Source organism: Saccopteryx leptura, chromosome 7 (assembly GCF_036850995.1).
Source record: "Saccopteryx leptura isolate mSacLep1 chromosome 7, mSacLep1_pri_phased_curated, whole genome shotgun sequence".
Lineage (NCBI taxonomy): Eukaryota > Metazoa > Chordata > Mammalia > Chiroptera > Emballonuridae > Saccopteryx > Saccopteryx leptura.
This window is the reverse complement of record NC_089509.1, coordinates 41141200-41164287: the sequence shown is the minus strand read 5'-3', so window position 1 is coordinate 41164287 and position 23088 is coordinate 41141200.

Genomic DNA, 23088 nt, shown 5'->3' with positions numbered 1-23088 from the left:
CATTTTTCATTGGGTTGTTTACTTTCCTTGTGTTGAGTTTTACAAGTTCTTTATAAATTTGATTATTAACCTGTTATTAGACATACTGTCGAATATGTTCTCCCATTGTGTGGGTTGTCTTTTTATTTTGTTCATATTGTCTTTAGCTGTGCAAAAGCTTTTTAGCTTGATATAGTTCCTTCCATTTATTCATCCTGTCCTTTATTTCATTTGCCTGAGGAGATAGATCAGTAAATATATTGCTGTGAGAGATGTTGGAGAGATTACTACCTATGTTTTTTTCCAAGACAATTATACTTTCACGACTTACATTTAAATCTTTTATCCATTTTGAACTTATTTTTGTGTATAGTAAAAGTTGGCAGTCTAGTTTCATTTTCTTGCAAGGACCTGTCCAATTTTACCAACAACATTTGTTAAAAAGACTGCCTTTATTTCATTGTGTGTTTTTATCTCCTTTGTCAAATATCAATTGTCCATATAGGTTTGGGTTTGTTTCTGGGTTCTCAGTTCTGTTCCATTGATTTGTATGCATTTGCTTATGCCAATACCAAGCTGTTTTGAGTACAATGGCCTTGTAGTATAACTTGATATCAGGAAATGTGATACTACTCACTTTATTCTTCTTTTTTAAGATTGCTGAGAGAATTTGTGTTCTTTTTTGGTTCCATATAAATTTTTGCAATATTTGTTCTATATCTTTGAAGTATGCCACTGGTATTTTAGTAGGAATTGCATTGAATTTATAGATTGCTTTGGGTAATATAAACATTTTAATGATGTTTATTCTTCTTATCCATGAATATGGTATATGCTTCCACTTGTTTGTACCTTCCTTGATTTCTTTTATCAATGTTTTATAATTCTCCAAGTACAAGTCTTTAACCTCCTCGGTTAAATTTACTTTCAAGGTACTTTTTTGTTGTTGTTGTTGCAATAGTGAAGTGGATTGTTTTCATAATTTCTCTTTCAGACAGTTTATTGTTGGTATATAAAAATGCCACTGATTTCTGAACATTAATTTTATATCCTTCCACATTACTAAATTCATTTATAAGGTCCAGTTTTATAATAGTTTTCTGCCTGAGACTTTAGACTTTTCTATGTACAGTATCATGTCATCAGAAAATAATGATAGTTTTACTTTTTCTTATCCAACTTGGACGCTTTTTATTTCTTCTTCTTGTCTGATTGCTGTGGCTAGGACCTCCAGAACTATGTTGAATAAAAGTGGTGAAACAGGGCACCCTTGCCTTGTTCCTGATCTTTAGTGGATTGCTTTTAATTTTTGTCCATGGAGAATGATGTTGGCTGTTGGTATGCCATACATGGCCTTTATCATGTTGATGTATTTTGCCTGTATTTTCACTTTGCTGAAGGTTTTGTTCATAAATGCATGCTGGATTTTATCAAATGCTTTTTATGCATCTATTGATATTATCATGTGATTTTTCTTCTTCCTTTTGTTTATGTAATGAATCACATTGATTGTTTTGCAAATATTGTACTTGCCTTTCCTGACCAGAATAAATCCCACATGATTATGATGTATGATTTTTTTCATGTATTGCTGAATCCGGCTTTCTAATATATTGTTGAGAATTTTAGAATCTAAGCTCATCAGGGATATTGGCCTATAGTTTTCTTTTTGCAGTGTCTTTGCCTGTTTTTTAAAAAATTTATTTATTTTTATTAATTTTAATGCAGTGACATTGATAAATAAGGGTGTGTATGTTCAGAGAAAACCTCTCCAGATTATTTTGATATTTGATTATGTTGCATACCCCTCACCCAAAGACAAATTGTCTTCCATCACCTTTTATCTGGTTTTCTTTGTGCCCCTCCCCTCTCTCTCTTTTCTCGCACCCTCATTACAATCACATTCTTGTCCACATCTCTGAGTCTCATTTTTATGTCCCATCTATGTATGGATTAATATAATTCTTAGTTTTTTCTGATTGATTTATTTCACTCTGTATAATGTCATCAAGGTCCATCCATGTTATTGTAAATGATCCGATGTCATCCTTTCTTATGCCTGAGTAGTATTCCATAGTATACATGTACCAAAGCTTTTTGATCCACTCATCCACTGACCGACACTTAGGCTGTTTCCAGATCTTCGCTATTGTGAACAATGCTGTCATAAACATGGGGGTGCATTTTTCCTTTTGGAACAGTTCTATGGTGTTCTTAGGGTATATTCCTAAAAGTGGGATAACTGGGTCAAAAGGCAGTTTAATTTTTAATTTTTTGAGGAATCTCCATACTGTTTTCCACAGAGGCTGCACCAGTCTGCATTCTCACCAGCAGTGCAGGAAGGTTCCCTTTTCTTCACATCCTCGCCAGCACTTAATCTGTGTTGTTTTGTTGATGAGCGCCATTCCGATTGGTATGAGGTGATATCTCATTGTGGTTTTAATTTGCATTTCTCTAATGATTAGTGATGTTGACCATTTTTTCATATGCCTATTGGTCATCTGTATGTCCTCTTTGGAAAAGTGTCTATTCATTTCTTTTGCCCAATTTTTGATTGGATTGTTTATCTTCCTGGTGTTGAGATTTACAAGTTCTTTATAAATTTTGGTTATTAATGCCTTTTCAGATGTATTTTCAAATATATTCTCCCAGTGTGTAGTTTGTGTTTTTATTCTGTTCTTATTGTCTTTTGCTGTGCAAAAGCTTTTTAGTTTGATATAGTTCCATTTGTTATCTTGTCTTTTATTTCACTTGCCTGTGTAGATAAATAAGCAAATATATTGCTGCAATAGATGTCAGAGAACTTACTGCCTATGTTTCCTTCTAAGATACTTATGGTTTCACAACTTACATTTAAGTCTTTTATCCATTTTGAGTTGATTTTTGTGAATGGTGTAAGTTAGTGGTCTAGTTTCATTTTTTTGCAGGTTGCTGTCCAATTTTCCCAACACCATTTATTAAAGAGGCTGTCTTTACTCCATTGTAAGCCCTCACCTCCTTTGTGAAATATCAGTTGTCTATAGAGCTGTGGGTTTAGTTCTGGGTTTTCTGTTCTGTTCCATTGATCTATATGCCTGTTCTTATGCCAGTACCAGGCTGTTTTGTGTACAATGGCCTTGTAGTATAACTTGATATCAGAAGTGTAATACCTCCCACTTTATTCTTATTTTTAAGATTGCTGAGGCTATTCGTGTTCTTTTTTGGTTCCATATAAGTTTTTGAAATATGTGATCTATATCTTTTTTTTATTTTTTTTTTTGTATTTTTTCCTGAAGCTGGAAATGGGGAGAGACAGTCAGACAGACTCCCGCATGCGCCCGACTGGGATCCACCCGGCTCTGCCCAGCGGGAGCGATGCTCTGCCCCTCTGGGTTGTTGCTCTGTTGCAACCAGAGCCACTCTAGCACCTGGGGCAGAGGCCATGGAGCCATCCCCAGCGCCCGGGCCATCTTTGCTCCAATGGAGCCTTGGCTGCGGGAGGGGAAGAGAGAGACAGAGAGGAAGGAGAGGGGGAGGGGTGGAGAAGCAAATGGGCACTTCTCCTGTGTGCCCTGGCCAGGAATCAAACCCAGGACTTCTGCACGCCAGGCAGACACTCTACCACTGAGCCAACCGGCCACGGCCGTAATCTATATCTTTAAAGTATGTCATTGGTATTTTAATTGGTATTGCATTGAATTTATAAATCGCTTTGGGTAATATAGACATTTTAATGATGTGGGTTTTTTTCCTAAACATGAGCATGGTATATGCTTCCACTTGTTTGTATCTTTCTTGATTTCTTTTATCAATGTTTTATAATTTTCCAAGTACAAGTCTTTAGTGTCTTTGGTTAAATTTACTCCTAGGTACCTTAAGTTTTTGGTTGTAATAGTGAAGAGGATTGTTTCCTTAATTTCTCTTTCTGACTGTTGATTGTTGGTGTATAAAAATGCCTTTGATTTTTGAGTATTAATTTTATATCCTGTCATTTTGCTGAATTCATTTATCAGGTCCAGTAGTTTTTTGACTGAGACTTTAGGGTTTTCTATATACAATATCATATCATCTGCAAATAATGATAGTTTTACTTCTTCTTTTCCAACTTGAATGCCTTTTATTTCTTCTTCTTATCTGATTGCTGTGGCTAGGACTTCCAGGACTATGTTGAATAAGAGTGGTGAAAGGGGGCACCCCTGCCTTATTCCTGATTTTAAGGGGATTGTTTTTAATTTATACCCATTGAGTATGATGTTGGCTGTGAGTTTGTATAGATGGCTTTTATCATGTTGAAGTATGTTTCCTGTATTCCCACTTTGCTGAGAGTTTTGATCATGAATGGGTGCTGGATTTTATCAAATACTTTTTCTGCATCATTTGAAATTATCATGTGGTTTTTCTCCTTCCTTTTGTTTATGTGATGAATCACATTGATTGACTTGCAAATATTGTACCAGCCTTGCCTCCCCAAAATAAATCCCACTTGATCATGGTGTATGAGTTTTTACATATATTGTTTGATCTGGTTTGCTAATATTGTGTCGAGGATTTTAGTATCTATATTCATCAGAGATATTGGCCTATAATATTCTTTCTTTGTGTTGTCTTTGCCTGGTTTTGGAATCTGAATTATGCTTGCCTCATAAAAGGAGCTTGGCCCTGGCCGGTTGGCACAGTGATAGAGCATCGGCCTGGTTTGCAAGAGTCCCAGGTATGATTCCTGGCCAGGGCACACAGGACAAACTCCCATCTGCTTCTCCACCTCTCCTTCCTCTCTGTCTCTCTCTTCCCCTCCCACAGCCAAGGCTCCACTGGAGCAAAGTTTGCCCGGGCACTGAGGATGGCTCTGTGACCTCTGCCTCAAGCACTAGAATGGCTCTGATTGCGGCAGAACGACGCCCCAAGATGAGCAGAGCATCGCCCCCTGGTGGGCATGCTGGGTGAATCCCGGTCGGGCGCATGCGGGAGTCTGTCTGACTGCCTCCCCGTTTCCAGCTTCAGAAAAATAAAAAAAAAATAAAAAAATAAAAAAATAAAAAGGAGCTTTGAAGACTTCCTTCCTCTTGAATTTTTTAAAATAGCTTGAAAAAGATAGGAGTTAGTTCTTCTTTGAATATTTGGCAGAATTCACTTGTGAAGCCGTCAGGCCCAGGAATTTTCTTTGTTGGAAGTTTTTTGATAACTGTTGTTATCTCATTTGGTGTAATCAGTCTATTTAGGTTTTCTGAGTCTTTCACATAGATTTTTGGAAGATTATAAGTTTCAAGGAATTTATCCATTTCATCTAGGTTGTCTAGCTTTTTGGCATACAGTTCTTTATAGTATTTTCTTACAATATTTTGTATTTCTTTTGTGTCAGTTATTTCTCCACTCTCATTTCTAATTTTATTTATTGGAGTCCTCTCTCTTTTTTTTCTTGGTGAGTCTAGTTAAAAGTTCATCGATCTTGTTTACCTTTTCAAAGAACCAGCTCCTAATTTCATTGATCCTCTGTATTGTTTCTTTAGCTTCTATGTCATTTATTTCTGCTCTTATCTTTATTATTTCCTTCCTTCTACTACATTTGGGCTTTACTAGTTGTTCTTTCTCTAGTTCTTTTATATGCAAATTTAAGTTGCTTATTTGAGCTTTTTCTAGTTTCTTAAAGCATGCCTATAGTGCTATGAACTTCTCTCTCAGGACTGCTTTTGCTGTGTCCCATAGATTTTGAGTTATTGTATGCTCATTATCATTTGTTTCTAGGAATTTTTTTTATTTCTCCTTTGATCTCATTCTTAATCCATTCGTTATTTAACAACCTGCTATTTAGTTTCCATGTGTTTGAGAATTTTTGAGTTTTTCTGTTGTGGCTGATTTCTAGTTTCATGTCATTGTGATCAGAGAAAGTGCTCAATATGATTTCAATCTTCTTAAATTTGTTGAGACTGCTTTTGTGCCCTAACATGTCATCTATCCTAGAGAATATACCATGAGCACTTGAAAAGAATGTATATTTGCTGCTTTAGGGTGAAAGGTTCTGAAGATATGTATTAAATCGAGTTGATCGAGTATGTCCTGTAAGTCTGTTGTTTCTTTGTTAATTTTCTTTCTTGAGGATCTATCTAGTGACGTTAGTGGGGTATTGAAATTTCTTACTATTTTAGTATTGCTGTTGATCTCGCCCTTTATATTCATCAAAGTCTGCTTTATAGGCCCTGGCCGGTTGGCTCAGCGGTAGAGCATCGGCCTAGTGTGCGGGGGACCCGGGTTCGATTCCCGGCCAGGGCACACAGGAGAAGCGCTCATTTGCTTCTCCACCCCCCCCGTCCTTCCTCTCTGTCTCTCTCTTCCCCTCACACAGCCAAGGCTCCATTAGAGGAAAGATGGCCTGAGCGCTGGGGATGGCTCCTTGGCCTCTGCCCCAGGTGCTAGAGTGGCTCTGGTCGCAGCAGAGCGATGCCCCGGAGGGGCAGAGCATCGCCCCCTGGTGGGCAGAGCGTCGCCCCTGGTGGGCATGCCGGGTGGATCCCGGTCGGGCGCATGCGGGAATCTGTCTGACTGTCTCTCCCCGTTTCCAGCTTCAGAAAAATACAAAAAAAAAAAAAAAAGTCTGCTTTATATATTTAGGTGCTCCTATATTAGGTGCGTAGATATTTATAACGGTTATATCTTCCTGTTGGATTGCTCCCTTTATCATTATGTAGTGGCCATCTTTATCTCTTACTATATCCTTTGTTTTAAAGTCCATTTTGTCTGATATAAGTATTGCTACCCCAACTTTTTTTTCATTTCCATTCGCATGAAATGTTTTTTCCATCCTTTTACCTTCAGCCTATGTGCATCTTTTGTTTTAAGGTGTGTCTCTTGTAGACAGCATATGTACGGGTCCTGTTTTCTTATCCATGCAGCTACCCTATGTCTTTTGATTGGATCATTGAATTCAGTTACATTTAAGATATACATTATTGATATATAGTTGTTTATTGCCATTTTATTCTTTAAAGCTGTATTTCTTTTTTGCTATATTCTTTTCCCATGTTAATCTGTTTACAACAGGCCCCTTAACATTTCCTGCAGCATTGGTTTGGTTGTAATGAATTCCTTGAGTTTTTTTTTTTTTTTTTTCTGGGAAGCTTTTTATTTCTCTTTCAATTTTAAATGATAGCCTTGCTGGATAAAGTAGTCTTGGTTGTAGGTTCTTGTTCTGCATTACTTTGAATATTTCTTGCCATTCCCTTCTGGCCTCAAGTGTTTCTGTTGAGAAGTTTGATGTCATCCTTATGGGGACTCCTTTATAGGTGATAGCCTTTTTTGCTCTAGCAGCTTTTAATATTTTCTCTTTATTGTTTAGCTTTGGTATTTTAATTATGATGTGTCTTGGTGTAGGTTTCTTTGGGTTTCTCTTAAATAAAGTTCTTTGTGTTTCTTAAACTTGTGAGAGTTTCTCCTGCATTATTTTTGGGAAGTTTTCAGCTATGATATGATTGAACAAAGTCTCTATCCCTTGTTCTTTCTCTTCTTTTTCAGGAACCCCTATGATGAGGATGTTATTTCTCTTCATGTTGTCACAGAGCTCTCTAAAAGTTTCTTCAGACTTTTTGAGTTTCTGTTCTTTTTTCTTCTCTGCCTTCATTCCACTTGTCCTCCAAATCTATGATTTGATTCTCAGGTCTATCCATCCTGTTTTTAATTCCTTCCATTGTGGTCTTTATTTATGATATTGTATTTGCCATCTCCGACTGATTCTTTTTTAATATTTCTATATCCTTTTTTATACTTGCTATTTCTTTATTTAGGTTTTTGTAATGACCATCCATTGTTGTTCTAAGATCCCTAAGCATCCTTACAATCATTATTTTGAACCCCACATTCAGGAATTTGGTTATTTCCACATCACTAAGTTCATTTCCTGGAGGTTTCTCTTTTGGTTTTATTTGGATTGCACTTCTCTGTCTTCTCATTATATCTATGTGTTTGTGTGTTTTGTTTGTAGAGCTAGTTGAGTCTAGCCTTGGTGTTGTCTGCCTCCAGTTTTCAATTGTGTTATTTCTAGGTCTTTTTGGGTTGGCATCAGCTATTACTTGTAATCCACTTTTGGAATTGGGCTGCTTTGAAGTCTTGATTTGTTTGTTTTCTTAACAGATTATAGTCTTGTTTACTGATATCAGCAGGGGGCTTATTTGAAACTGTATCCAGGAATGCGGTAGGTGTAACCTGAGACTCTGAAGGCCTCTTCTGCTAGTTTGTCTCTCTGGGGCAGGGTGTTTTCTCAGCTTTAGTAGGGGGAGGTGTATCTCAGATCTCCATGGAGACCTTAGTTACTGCTTCTTCTCCCCACTTCTTGTTTTCAGCTGTGTCTTGTTGCGCTGATTGGAGCTGGAGAGAAGTCTGGCGATCTGTGACTCAGAAGCACTTTATTCTTTTGTTTTGTGGAAGGATTATCCCCTCCCCCAGCTATGGCTTTCTACAGTACTGGGTGAGTCAGCTTTTCAAGTCATCCCCTGCATTTCTCTGCCCCTCACTGTCTCTCTCTCTCCCCCCTTTCTTTTCAGAAGACAAGCCGGCTCATTCAACACACCTTGTTCCTTGTTCACCAGGCAAGTGGCTGTGAGCAGTATTTTTTGTTCTTTTCCTTGGAGTGAGAGCCCTTCTGGACTTTCAGCCTCACCCCCCCCCATTCCTGTAAGCAGGGGAGATTCAGGCACTCTCTACCAGGTTTGTTGTGGTTTCTTCTTTGCTCCTTGGTTTTTGAGAGCTGTTCTTGTAGTCCAGAGTTGGTTTTTCATGCTGATTGTTCCTAAAGTAGTTTGTAACCCAGTTCGGTGGTGTGAGCTGGGAGTCCGTGTGTCTGCCTACTCCGCTACCATCTTCAGGTCTCTTTGCCTGGTTTTGAAATGAGGATTACGCTCACCTTAGAAAAGAACCTTGGAAGTCTTCCCTTCTCTTGAATTTTTTGAAATAGCTTGAGAAGAATAGCAGTTAGTTCTTGAATATTTAGTAAAATTGCCTGTGAAGCCATTGGCTCAGGACCTTTGTTTGTTGGGAGTTTTTTGTAACTTTTTCACTCTCATTTGAAGTAATTGGTCTATTTAGGTTTTCTGATTCTTCCACATTGATTTTAGAAAGATTATATGTTTCAAGGAATTTGTTCATTTCACCTAGGTTGTCTAATTTTTTTGGCATACAGTTCTTTATAGTATTTTCTTACAATCCTTTGTATTTCTGCAGTGTCAATTGTTACTTCTCCACTCTCATTTCAAATTTTCTTTGAGTCCTCTCTTTATATTTCTTGGTGAGTCCGGTTAAAGTTTCATCAATCTTATTTACCTTTTCAAAGAACCAACTCTTGGTTTCATTGATCATCTGTATTTTTTTTTAGCCTCTATGTCATTTATTTCCTTTCTGATCTTTATTATTTCCTTCCTTCTACTTCCTCTCGACTTTGTTTGTTGTTTTTTTCTAGTTCTTTTAGATATAGAGTTAGGTAATTTATTTAGGCTTTTTCTTGCTTCTGAAGGTATGCTTGTAATGTTATGTACTTCCCTCTCAGGACTGCTTTTGCTGTGTCCCATAAATTTTGAGTTGTTTTATGTTCATTTTCATTTGTTTCAAGAAAAATTTTCATTTCTTCTTTGATCTCATTGTTAACCCATTCATTATTTAATAACATGCTATTTAGTCTCCAAATGTTTGAATGTTTTTCAGTTTTTCTATTGTAGTTGATTTCTAGTTTCATGCAATTGTGATCAGAGAAGATGCTTGATATGATTTTAACCTTCTTAAATTTATTGAGACTCATTCTTTGACCTAGCATGTGTCTGTCCTAGAGAATGTACCATCAGTACTTGAAAAGAATGTATATTCTGCTGCTTCAGGGTGAAAGGTTCTAAAGATATCTGTTAAATCTAGTTGATCTAGTTTTTCCTTTAAGTTTGCTTTTTTTGTTAATTTTCTTTCTTGAGGATCTATCAATTGATGTTAGTGTGATATTGAAATCCCCTACTAATATAGTATTGCTGTTGATCTTGCCATTGTGACCATCAAAAATCTGATTTATAAATTCAGGTGCTCCTGTATTAGGCACATAGACATTTATAATGGTTATATCTTCCTGTTGGATTGCTCCCTTTATTATTATGTACTGACCTTCTTTATCCCTTACTATATTTGTTTTAAAGTCTATTTAGTCAGATATAAGTATTGCTATTCCAGGTTTTTTTAATTTCCATTTGCATGAAATATTTTTTTCCATCCCTTCACTTTCAGTCTGTGAGTCTCTTTGTTTTGAGGTGGGTCTCTTGTAGACAGCATATGTATGGATTCTTTTTTCCTATCTATGTGGCTACCCTACCTCTTCTGATAAGAGCATTTAATCCATTTACATTTAAGATTATTATTGATACATAGTTGTTTATTGCCATTTTATTCTTTAAATCTATGTTCTTTTTTAAAAAGATTTTCCCCTTTTGTTTTGTTTACTACAGGCCTCTTAACATTTCTTGCAGCATTGGTTTCTTTGTAATAAATTCCTTAATGTTCTTTTTTTCTGTTTGTGAAGTTTTTATTTCTCCTTCAATTGTAAATGATAGCCTTGCTAGATAAAGAAATCTTGGTTTTAGCTTCTTGTTTTGCATTTGAATATTTCTTGTCATTCCCTTTTGGCTTCTAGTGTTTCTTTTGAGATGTTGGATGTTATCCTTATGGGGACTCCTCTGTAGTTAGTTGACTACTTTTCTATTGCAGCTTTTAGTATTCTTTTTTATCCCTTAATTTTGGCATTTTTTAATTATGGTGTGTCTTGGTGTAGGCCTCTTTGGTTTCCTCTTTAATGGGACTCTCTGTGCTTCTTGAATTTGTGTAACTTTTTCCTTAATGAATTTGGTGAAGTTTTCAGCTATGATTTCTTCAAACAGATTCTCTATCCCTTGTTCTTTCTCTTCTCCTTCAGGAACCCCTATGATGCGGATGTTGTTTCTCTTTATGTTGTCAGAGAGCTCTCTTATTTTCCTCAGAATTTTTAAGCCTCTTTTCTTTTTGCTGCTCTGATTCCATACTTTCATTTATCTTGTCTTCTAAATTGCTGATTCAATCCTCTGCTTCATTCAGCCTAATTTTAATTTCTTCTACTGTACTCTTCATTTTTGATATTCTATTTGTCATTTCTGACTGGTTCTTTTTTATTATTTCAATGTCCTTTTTGATACTTGCTATCTCTTTATTTAGGTGCTTCTGATGTATATCCATTGTTGCTTTAAGATCTTTGAGCATCCTAACAACAATTATTTTAAACTCTGCATCTGGTAATTTGGTTATTTCCATCTCACTCAGTTCTTTTTCTGGGGATTTCTCTTGTTGATTCATTTGGATTGTATTTCTTTGTCTTCCCATTTTGTCTATGTATATACTCCTCTTTTGGGTGTGTCGTTTGTGCAGCTAGCTGAGTCCAATTTCAGGTTGTGTTGTTTCTAGATTTTCTTGGGTTGGCAGCAACTGTTGTTTGTAATCTGCTGTGGGCTGCTTGTCTGCTCTTTTTTTTTTTTTTTGCTATTTGTGTTGGCATTTTCTATGTCTTAGCTAGGTCAAATGTGAGGATTCCTTCTTTAAGATACTACTCTAACAAGGGTTGTTAGGTCTTGAACTGATACTTTCCATATCTGGCTGCTGAATGTGCCCACCCTGGACCTCCCTGGCTGAAGCCTTGTGCAGATCAGTGGGTGTCACTGCCTATGACTGGCCCTTATCAACCTTTTTGGAGCTACAAATGATCCAGATCTTGTGGCTGTCTCTGCTGGGCCCAGGTGCTGTTGTAAATATCAGCTGCAATCCTAGGCTAGTTTTTATATACTCTTGGCCTGGGGGAATTACCTTTAAAAGTTCAAGTTCTCCTGAGATCCGCTTTCTGCTGCCTTTTATTGTTAGCTACTTGTTGGGCTCAGTACTATAATTCAAAGATTAGGTACAATATTTGATGTGGCTTGCCCATTAGCCTCAGGTGTCATTCTATCCAGACATTTTTTTTCTATTTTATTTTATTTTATTTTTCAGCCCTCAGAATATTGTAACCACAGGAGTCCAGTGGGTGTGGCCACTGTGTTCCCTATGTGTGGTCTATCTGCCTGACCACCACCATTGCTGCCACTGACTAGGGTGTTCAGGCTCTGGTACTGCTGGTGCCAGCTCACTGCTATGGCTGCCACAGCTTCTGCCACCAAGGGTGGGCTTGCACACACATTCTCAGGCCACAGCCATGGCCTTCTCGGTTTCTGCTGCTGTGGGCAGGCTTCCACGCCCAACCTTGGGCTCCAGCTGCAGCTACCCAGGATTCTGCTGCCACGGGTTGGCCTGTATGCATGCATTCCAGCTTCTGTGGCCTCTGTAGCCTCACTGGCTGCCAGCAGCCTGCTCACCCTCCAGCGAGTACTCAGCAGCATGGGGGGGCAGTGTGGCTCAGACCTCAGCACTCACTACCTGTGTCCTTGATGTGCCCACTGATTCTAAGTGCCTCCGTGCTCTGAATGGAGCAAGAGAGCCTCCAGTGGGCAGGGTAATTTCTTTCTTTTTCTGATATTGTTGCTCCCAAGAAAAATGGTCACTTTAGATTTGGGGAGTGACTCAGCCCAGGGGTTAAAGTGGCTGTCCCTCAAAGTGTCTCTCCCTGTGCCTCTGAGATTACATTTTCTTCTGGAAACTCCATTCATCTCAGCCCTCCCCACTCCAAGAGCCCTGAGTAATTGACTATGAACAAGGTTTTCTGCATGGTCTTTTTAAGATGGAGCCTGGGTCTGAAAGTTTTATCTCTTTCTCTCAAACAGTATCCTGGCTATTTCTCAGCTAAATACTGTCTGTATGTCTCTTCTAGGCTCTGGGGTTCTAAGCTGGGGCTGAGGGCCCACAATTCTGGGCAACCCACCCCACCGTTAGAGACCCTTTGAGCTGCTGCTTGCTCCTGGGAGTGCGGCATTCCTTTCTGCACCTCCATCTTTTCTACCAGTCTCAGTGTGGGTTCTTCAGTGGTCATTGGTTTTAGAATCCTCTTTGTTTAGTCCAAAGTTGGGTTTTCAAGATGATTGTTCTTAAAATTAAGTTGTAATCCATTTTGGTCCTGGGAAGTGGGAGTTGGAACATCCACCTACTCTGTCGCCATCTTGCCACCCTCCACCAGTTTCTTTTAAGGACTGCTGTTGTGACAGTTTGAGAGGTTCTACATTGAAAATGCAGAGGAACTGTCCCACAGTGTCTTGATGTGTAGTAGAGAGTTGTCTGGCAAGAAAGTCCAGTTATAAACATAAGAATGTTCTTATCTTCAAGACATTTTAACATGAAGTAAAATGATACTAAATAAGGCTATAAACCATAGTCAACACAGCTCAGTCCTGATTACATCATGGTAATAGCCCATCATATTACCTGACTTATGAGAAAAAGACATGCTTTCTCTGGGGGAAAATATGTCACATTATCTGACATTTAAAAATATGGAATTTGAGTTATAAGATCAAAATTATGAGATATGGAAAGTTGCAGAAAAATTGAATCCCTAAAGTGGAGATAAAAATTATTCAATAAAAGCAGATACACACATGGTACAAATGTTAAAATAAGCAAACAAGTAATTTAAAATAACTATCATAGATTTTTTTTGTCATAGATTTTTTATAAAATAAAGAAAATTATGGAGAAGTACAAGAATGATGAAAATTTTATCAGAGTATTGAAATTTCAAAAAATAAAAATAAATAAAGAACTTGCCAACACTCTAGAAGTGAAGAGGACAATATTTGAAATGAAAAATTACTTGGATTAGCTTATAACAACATGATATGGCAGAAGAAATGCCTAATTAAAAGAATTATTCAATTTAAAATACAAAGAGAAAACAAAATCCTAAGAGACAAAAAAACTGAGAGTGAGTCATGTAGAACAATGTCAATTATCTAACATATGTGTAATTAGAGACTCAAAAGGACAGGAGTCTTTTTTTGCAGGTCAGGAGCAATTTTTTTTTTTTTTTGTATTTTTCTGAAGCTGGAAACCGGGAGAGACAGTCAGACAGACTCCCGCATGCGCCGGACGGGGATCCATCCACCTGGCACGCCCACCAGGGGCAACGCTCTGCCCACCAGGGGGCGATGCTTTGCCCTCCCGGGCTCTAGCGCCTGGGGCAGAGGCCAAGGAGCCATCCCAGCGCCCGGGCCATCTTTGCTCCAATGGAGCCTTGGCTGCAGGAGGGGAAGAGAGAGACAGAGAGGAAGGAGGGGGGGGGGTGGAGAAGCAAATGGGTGCTTCTCCTATGTGCCCTGGCCAAGAATCGAACCCAGGTCCCCCGCACGCCAGGCTGATGCTCTACTGCTGAGCCAACCGGCCAGGGCCCAGGAGCAATTTTGATGTAATAATTACCAAGAATTTTTTTGAAACTGATAATAAGAATTTAACCTATATAGTTAAGAAATTCAGCCAACCCTAAGTAGGGTAAATACAAAGAAAGCCACACTTAAGCACATCATAATCAAAATGCTAAAAATCAAAGATAAATAAATAATTTAAATGCAGCCAGAGAAAAAAAGACACAATATGTTCAGAGAGCAATCATAAAACCAAAGAGCAGCTCTGGCCAGTTGGATCAGTGGTAGAGTCTTGGCCTGCTCTGTGGCTGTCCCGGGTTTGATTTCCAATCAGCGCACACAGGAAAAGGCAACCATCTGCTTCTCCACCCCTCCCCTTGCCTTTCTTTCTCTCTTTCTCTCTCTCTCTCTCTTCTCCTCCTTTAGCCATGGCTGGATTGGTTTCAACACATCAGATCCAGACTCTGAGGATGGCTCCATGGAACCTCTGCCTCAGGCACTAAAAATAACTTGGTTGCAAGCATGGCCCCAGATGGGCAGAGCATAGGCCCCAGATGGGGGTTGCTAGGTGGGTCCCTGTCGGGGTGCATGTGGGAGTCTGTTTCTCTATCTCTCCTCCTCTCACTTGGAAAAGAAAGGGGAAAAAAGATCAAAGACTGATTATTAAACACAAATTACAGAAGCCAAACTAAAAACAAAATATTAGCTTTAAGGTTCTAGGGCAAATGTCTGTTAACTTAGAATTCTATAATTATAGGAAACATCATGAAAAATAAAGCCAAATAAAGACATTTTTAAAAAGGTTAAAAATGAGAAAACTTATAAACCAAAAGAATCAAGTTATGGAAATAGTAAATGAAAATTTCAGGTCGAAAGGAAACCTAAGTAAAAGTATGGGAAAATATGTATATATTCAATATTTACATATATCAAAGTAAAGGGGTAGAAAATCTTATATATCATTGTATTCATATTTGATAAAGTAGATGTTAAGTCAAAAAGAATTATTAGAGATAATGGAGGACATTTCATTGTGGCAAATGGGTCCATTGAGTGGGAAGACCTAATTATACAAATCATATATGCAAGTAATTATTAAATACAAAATATATAAAGAAAAAACAGGAGAAATAAACCAAAAAAGAGGAAATAGACAAATTTATAATCATAGTTGAAGATGTATAACACCACTTTCAATAATTTTGAAAGCAAGCATACAAATGATCATTTATAAAAGTGAAAGAAAATGTGAACAATAGTAACCAAATTGAGTTAATTAATATTTGTAGAACACTATCCTCAACCACTGCAGTATATGCAAGCATATAGAATTTTCATCAAAATAGGCCACATGCCGGACCCTAAAGCAAGTGTCAGATGGAGTCTACAGAGAATGACCTGAAAATATTCCATCCTGGGGGAGGGGAGTAGAAAAGAGGAATATTACCAGCAAACCCTTCTCTTCATTTTCGTGGATCCCAAATGGCACTAGGGAATTTTGGATAGTTTCACCAGTGTCTTATTCTGAGTAGCCTCTTTGCAAGCAGAAATATTTACAGTCGTTGAGGAAGTCATACTCCACCTCACTTCTGGATGTTTGTAAATTGCACAGCCTCTTACTAAAGTACAATTTTTGCCTGGGATATGTGTTCTATTTTTGAAGACACAGCTTATATTTCCCTTTCATTGGTAAGATTTTCTTGTCACTCAAAGTTGTGCTACTCTGCTGTGTATTTTCAAAATACCTGTACTTGATAAAAAAAAGTGATAAAAAAAAGAAGCATTTGATTTTTTTTTTATTAAACAAGAACATCATAAAAGCAAACAACAAGTCAAAGGAAGTTGTTTGATTATGCAAATGAGATGCAAAACCAACTTTTATTTCATTGGTGAAAATGCACTATACAAAAGGCTGAAAGTACTGGAGTATCTGCATGTTCCCTGATCCCATAATTTCTATGAGCAGTGTATAATCAAGTAAAGGATATAACACATGTATATTAATAGTTCTACTATAATGTAAAGTAATTTTATCATTAGGTACAAATGAAATGTTATTGGAGTTCCACTGAGGAGGGATCTGATTAATTACTCTGGTTTTGGGTGGTCAAGGAAACCTTCAGGGAAGCAGGTACATTAGAAATGACCTCTGCAGAATAGTGATTTGGGCACAGTGAGATAGGAAGGAAGGACAATCAATGGAGTCAAACTGAACAAAGGCACAGAGATGACAAATCAAGGTGTGGGAAAGGGAAGTTTTTTAGTTGCTTGGCTTACAGGGTGCAAGGAATTCATTAAAAGAAAGAATGAAATGGTGCAATTGATATGTGTTACTAGTCTGGATTTCATTATGCTTGTATTGGATGAGGATGCCCTGTATTGCCTCTTTTTTTTTTTTTTTTTTTTTGTATTTTTCTGAAGCTGGAAATGGGGAGGGGGACAGTCAGACAGACTCCTGCATGCGCCCAACTGGGATCCACCCGGCACGCCCACCAGGGGGCATCGCTCTGTCGCGACCAGAGCCACTCTAGCGCCTGGGGCAGAGGCCAAGGAGCCATCCCCAGCGGGCCATCTTTTTGCTCCAATGGAGCCTCGGCTGCCGGAGGGGAAGAGAGAGACAGAGGGGAAGGAGAGGGGGAGGGGTGGAGAAGCAGATGGGCGCCTCTCCTGTGTGCCCTGGCCGGAAATCGAACCCGGGACCTCCGCACGCCAGGCCGACACTCTACCACTGAGCCAACCGGCCAGGGCTGTCTTGCCTCTTACAAGTTAGTTCAAGTGTCTGAGGAGACTGCTTGTGGCTTCTTCCTCGTATATAGAATAGATTCCCAAAAGTTGAAACTTAACTTTTGAGTGTGTGTGTGTGTGTGTGTGTGTGAGAGAGAGAGAGAGAAAGAGGGAGACAATGAATGACAGAGGGAGGGACAGATAGGGACAGACACATAGGAAGGGAGAGAGATGAGAAGCATCAGTTCTTCATTGCTGTACCTTAATTGTTCATTGATTGCTTTATCATACGTGCCTTGACCTGGGGGCTACAACAGGCTGAGTGACCCATTGCTCATGCCAGCAACCTTGAGCTCAAGCTATTGAGTCTTGCTCAAACCAGATGAGCCCACGCTCAAGCTGGTGACCTCAGGTTTCGAACCTGGGTCCTCTGCGTCCCAGTCAGATGTTCTATCCTCTGCGCCACCACCTGGTCAGGCTCAAACTTAAATTTTAGAAACATAACTTTCCAATAAATGCAATTTTCAGGTCTTTAAAACTGGTTTTAAAGACCTCTAGCCTTCTGGGTAAACATATTTTCCAGTTATTTTTGTATGAATTTATGATATTCTGAGAATATTTTCAAAATCACATTTTCAAAAAATTCTGAAGTATTCCCTATAAAACATTTCCTGAGGGTGGATGTGTCAATAAAGTAGCAATTTCACGTTAATAACTAGGCAATCGCAAAGTGAATAAATTGTTAATGCTTTTTGACCTGACATTGTTTTGCTATGTAAAATCTGAAAAAACTAGTTTTATAAAAGAAATAAAAAATGTGATTATTATAATTGAATGTTTTGAAGTGCTACAGTTAAGGTCTCAGGTAATCTGTTGTGAAAATTAATAATTCTTGGAGAAGAAAAAGTTTTTATATCCTCAGCAATCTGCAGGACTGAGAAATGTTTCCCAGGGTAATTTTCTTGAAGTTAAAGTTGAGGTTATTAAGGTTCACTTAGCAGATAAAGTTTGCTACAATTTTCTGGGACTCTATGATAAGATGACAAGATTTCTCATTTCTAATACCAGGACAGAATACTAGAGGGCCATGAACCACACTCTGGGGACATTGCCAGTGTTTCTCTTTCACATGGAGTCTCACTGACAAATTTGAGGTTGCTCAAGCTGAATTTAACACAAGTAGCCATCTTGGGTTTTTATCTATATATTGGTTCTTTTTACAAATAAAATTATCTTTACAAGGTTTGGGGAAATAAAGAAAATATGAACTTAAGTCATTCTTTAAGTATAATTTCTATTTATCAAGATTTGATATTAAGTGGTGTAGGAATACTTGTAATATTTATTTAATTTTTAAAGTCTCTAACAGACAGATTTGTTTTTTAATAAAGCTCAACAAGTTTTTTTTTAATTAAAAGAAATATTTTCCATAAAAATAGTCATTTAAATATGACAAAATATCTAGATTGTATTCAATTGTATCATGGTTTTAAAAATAGTTTATATATAAGTATGGAAATGTAGATTGAGGTATATTCTTAAAAACTGGCTAAATCAATATGATTTGAAAGAGACCTCACAGGCTCATCTTAATAAGGTAATATGTTTTCTAATGAATGGGATAGACTAGCATGTGGCTTATTGTTTTCAAGATAGTGTATCAAAATGATATTAATTAGATTACCATTTTATTATGATAAAAATCACTTTTTAAATACATTATTTTTTTATTTTCAAGGCACACATTATTTTTTTTATTTTCAAGGCACACTTTAAATACATAAAAATTTAAAGTTCTTAGGATTCTATTCTGTGAATTTTGACAAACACGATTTTAAATCACAAACACATGAAGATATGGAAGAGTTTCATCAACCTGCTTGTTTTAGTCACCTCGTCTTTCCAACCTAGCCACTGGCAACCACTGATGTATTCTATTCTTAGAGCTTTCTCTTTTCCAGAATTTCATTTAGATGGAATCACACTGTATGTAGCTTTTTGATTCTGGCATTTTCACTCAGTGTTATGCAATTTAGTTTCATCCCTGTTATCACGTGTAGCAGCCATTATTCAACCAATCCTCTTTTGAAATGTTTACAGTTTCTTTAGATTTTTATTATTATGAAGAAGGCCATTACAATTATTGGCATTCAAGTTTTTGTATGAACATATATTTTTATTACACTGTATTTTTAGTAATCGGATGTCTGGGTTAGGTGTTAAGTATATATTTAATTTTATAAGAAAGTACTGCTGTTTTCTGAAGGTGCTATAACATTTTGCATTTCCATCAACAATGTAGGAGAGTTCCAGTTGTGCCTTGTTCTCAACGGGTCCACACTTTTATTAACTGTTGGTCTTGTTAATTATTATTGTTACCACTATTATTACTATTCTTATTAAAATGTCATCTAGTATGATAAGCATGGGATGACATTTCATTGTGGTTTTAAATGACATTTCTTTTTGTTTATTTATTTATTTTTGTATTTTTCCGAAGTGAGAAGTGGTGGGGTGCAGACAGACTTCCCTATGTGCCGGACCAGGATCCATCCAGCAAGTCCACCAGGGGGCGATGCTCGGCCCCTCTGGGGCATTGCTCTGCTGCAATCAGAGCCATTCTAGCGCCTGAGGCAGAGGCCATGGAGCCATCCTCAGTGCCCAGGCCAACATTGCTCCAATAGAGCCTTGGCTGCACGAGGGAAAGAGAGAGATAGAAAGGAGAGAGGGAAGGATGAAGAAGCAGGTGGGCACTTCTCCTGTGTGCCTTGGCCGGGAATTGAACCTGGGACTTCCACATGCCAGCTGACACTCTACCACTAAGCCAACTAGCCAGGGCCCTAAATGACCTTTCTTTAATGACTAATGATGTTGAGCATCTTTTCAATTTGCTTATTTACACTATGTATATCTTCTTTGGTGAAGTATGTGTTCAAATCTTTTCCCATCACAGTAATACCTTGGTTTTCGTCAATAATCCATCTGAAAACAATCAGCAAAATTCAAAACTGAGGCAATTATTTCCATATGAATCAATGTAAATCCAATTACTGTATGCAGTAATCACATGTAATTGTAGTATTTGCACTCGCAATCAATAAAAAAAGCACAAATACTTTGGAAAGCAATGGAATTGTTTGACTAGATGCATGGGGTGATGCTCACACAACTAGAAACAATGCCACACTAAGGAGGAGAACAGGTGGGTTGCCCTTTGCGCAAAATTAGCAGTGAGGTCATGTGAGCATGCTGACAAAATTTTAGACAAATTTTTTGCATAAAAGATCAACAAAAACCAAAACTGATGATAACCAAAGTCAACGAAAACTGAGGCATTAGATAATCTTTTATTTTGATATAGTCAAGTGCACTTATTTGGATAGTCTGAAAGAATATACCACCTTAAAAATTACAAAATTGTGTTTATAGACACTAAACATTATTTTTATTATTATTTATACAACTTAATTAATGACAATACAATTCCGAATATCATTTGAAAATTTAGTATCTTCTGATCTAATTACTCACTTTTGTCTTAGAAATCTTGTGTGGTTTAATATTAGACTTTGAAATCTAGATATTACAAATGTAATAAAAAAATTGAAATTCTATTTTAAAATTTTCAGTTGATAATAATACTATCAAGTTGTGAGCTAGGTTCAAATTGAAAATATGTCTTAGTAAATTATAAATACATCATCATTATTATTCTCTTTGAGGATAACTGGTGTTGTTTTGTTTTGTTTTTTGGTGATGTTGCAAATAGTAATTTAATTGTTCATATATTCAAATACGTGACATTATATCTTCCTAAATTCTTCAATTTAGAAGTTGTGCTAAAATTTTTGATATTTCCATAACCCTTTTCAATTAAAAAAATCCAAATACTGATGATTCTGTGTTATCTGAAAATTTGATTTTTACATGTTAAGGTTTGTTTCTTTTATGATTTTCTGCTAGTATCCCTTATGTCAATACTCCTGTCCCTCATGCTGGCAGTTTTATTTATTGGAAAGCTATCTGGGGATGGAGAGAGTATGAGTCACCCTGCCAGAATGTGAGTGAATTTCCCAGAGTTTAACATACCAGAGTGCCAAATAGATACAAAACTGACTGATGCATGGTCTTCTCAGAAGAGTGTTCTTTTCAGTGTGTAAATAAAACACTTTTCTCATTATATCATGTGTGAAAACCATTATTATCTGGCCAGAGTATGGCTCCTCTGCCTAGATCACCTTTACTGTCAGGAGCAGTCATCTCCTAGCTGCTGTGAAGGTTGGCTGCTAATAGCTCACCACTGTCCTTTTTTTTTCTGGAGAATTACTCTCTTATTAAACACGAGCAATCTGACAGAGAAGGTAGCATTATCTCCCCTACATACACAATGAAGGCAACACATAGCCAATGACTGACAGGTAAAGGGGTACAACAAAGCTAGCTACTCTTGCCACAAAGTGAGACTCCTTTTGTGGTGCAATTTGTGATTTCCTGGGGAATTAAATTGAAACAAATCCCCAGATGAACCTGTACTTTGTTCCCAGACCTTTTTTTAGTAAATCACTTGCATTGGAAAGCCTGATTTAAGACAAATATATTTTTGGGGAAAACGGCTTATTACCAACTATTCTTGGAGAGTCAGTGAACTTTACATATTAGAGACTATAATGTTCTACAGTCACCAATATTATTCATTTTGTTTAATCCATATTTTCTCAAATTTATTTAACAATGGAATTATTTTCTCTCTATAGTAATATATGATATTATATATCTCAGTTCTATTTTTTTCTCTTGGAAAAAAGTTGGCTTAAAATATATGATTTTTCATTTAAGCTTAAAAAACACAAAATTTAGAATTGAAAATCTCTACTTATTTCTTCAGAACAATGCTATATTTGGTTCAGGTTCCTCTTTAAGCTCCAGGAAGTAACTTGCTAGTTTAGATGAAAGGATGAGTTACCGGACATTTCAGATTTCAGTCAGACATCAGAGCAGAGCAATATCTCTTTCTTGCTATGACCAACTCTTTTGAGTTCTCAGAGTTGTTAAAGGCAATTCTGACTCCTTTATAATAATATTTACCTTTCTTTTCTCTGATTGCTTATTGCTAAGAAGAACATACATACTGTTTGCTCTGCATAGTCGAGTTTAGGATTCACTTGCTGTCCTGTGTAATTAACAATGTTTCCCTCTTAAAAAGTGTTCTGGTTTAGATAATAAAGAGTACAATTACCATGCCTTTAATCACAATGATTTTGCTTGTTGGACCCTGGGACTTTTTCAAAACCTGATGTCATACCTGATGTTATTATGTGCTACAGAGTTTGCAACCAGTGATGATATTATATTATTGTGTGAATCTGCTCTACCTAAAGTCCTCTGCCCACTTGTTGTATTGAAATTTAATATAGAAATAAATTATTATATCATTTCCAGAGAGTTCTTACACTTATTTAAATGAGTAAATTATTAATACATAAATACAGTTTCTCTCCTACCCATAGTCTTAACATCTGTTCACCACACCACCAATTCTTTTTTCTTTTTTTTACTTCTTTAGAGAAATAGGAAGTTTGTACATTTTTTTTCTTATGTGAAATTCTAATTCTAAGATAGAATAGTGTGTGAGCATCTCTACTTATGCCAACTTGGAGCTAAAATGGTGTGAAAATATCAAAAGTGTTGAATGTAAAACAAACTTTTAGAGAATATAGCCATAGTAAAAAATAGGTCACTTATAGCTCAGGACTACAGAAGTAAGTGTCCAAGATTTAAGAAATTTGGTTAAATATGACAAATAACAAAAGAAAACCATACTTTAAAAAATAAAATCTTTTGGCTCTGGCTGGTTGGCTCAGCAGTAGAGTGTTGGCTCAGTGTGTGGAAGTCCCAGGTTTGATTTCCAGCCAGGGCTCACAAGAGAAATGACCATCTGCTTCTCCACCCTTACTCCTCTCCTTTCTCTCTATCTCTCTCTTCCCCTTCCACAGCCAAGGCTCCATTGGAACAAGGTTGGCCCTGGGAGCTGAGGATGGCTCAGTGGTCTCTGCTTCAAATGCTAGAATGGCTCTGGCTGTAATGG